The following is a 1,003-nucleotide window of genomic DNA, read 5'->3' on the forward strand; positions in this document are numbered from 1 at the left end:
CAAAACATCACCATTAATACTTATTATTATCCTAGAGATATTAACTGACAAAATTCTTTATGAAACAGAAATAAGATGGAAAAGAGGAGGTATAAGTATCATTACTTACAGAGGCTAAGATTTTATGCTGGGAAAATCCAAAGTGATACCTGAAAACCTATACCAGAATGTAAGAGAATTCGAAAAGAAGATTGGATATAAACTAATACCTTTCTGTATACAAACTACAGTGTATTAGAAAGTATATTAGAAGCAAAAAACCCAAAAGTATATGAGAAGAAAATATTCCATTTTCAATAGCAACAAAAAGATAAAATACTTAAATCTGTGTAAAGAGACTTTACACATAGCTGGCAAATTGTGCTGGCAGTTGGCAGGAGGCTTCAGTTCCTTGCATTGTGGACCTTGACATAGCGCTGCTTGAGTGTCCTTGTGGCCTGGCTTTCCCAGAGTGAGTGATCCAAGGCAGATGCGGCAATGACTTTTATGACCTGCTGTAGGAAGTCATGCTCCATCATTTCTGCTATGTTGTCTTGGTGACACGGACCAACCCTGATACGTGGTAGGAGAGGTCTATACAAGGACGTGAATATCAAGAGGCTAGGATCTTGAAAGCTATCTTAGAGGCTGGTTACTCCACAGGATTTATTTGTAGCTAGACAAGCTGATTTTAAACTTCACATGGAAAAGTGAACAACAGGATTGGCCAGGGAAAAGGAATTATAAGAAAAGGAGTTGTGTAAGTAGATAGCAAAACACAATATAAATCTATATTATCACATACATAGACCATTTAAAATAGGAGTCCAATGGAATAGAAGAATATAGAAATTTAAGGTATAATAAAGATGATAAGTCATCAGTGAGCAAAAAGTAATTTACTAAATACATGGTTTTATGAGAAATAGGTTGCCATCTAGAAAAAATTAATTTGGGTATCTACCTTATTCCTTATACCAAAATAAGTTCCAGGCAGATCAAAGATTTAAATATATAAAATGGA

General features: G+C 34.7%; 1 protein-coding gene across 1 annotated transcript in view; it reads left to right on the plus strand.

The window, feature by feature from the left end:
• Positions 1–1,003, plus strand: part of TTC3 (tetratricopeptide repeat domain 3) — a 107,001-nt gene that overhangs the window by 76,781 nt on the left and 29,217 nt on the right. The gene's annotated exons all lie outside the window — the stretch shown is intronic.

This window comes from Propithecus coquereli, unplaced genomic scaffold (genome assembly GCF_000956105.1).
Source record: "Propithecus coquereli isolate 6110/MARCELLA unplaced genomic scaffold, Pcoq_1.0 Scaffold148, whole genome shotgun sequence".
Lineage (NCBI taxonomy): Eukaryota > Metazoa > Chordata > Mammalia > Primates > Indriidae > Propithecus > Propithecus coquereli.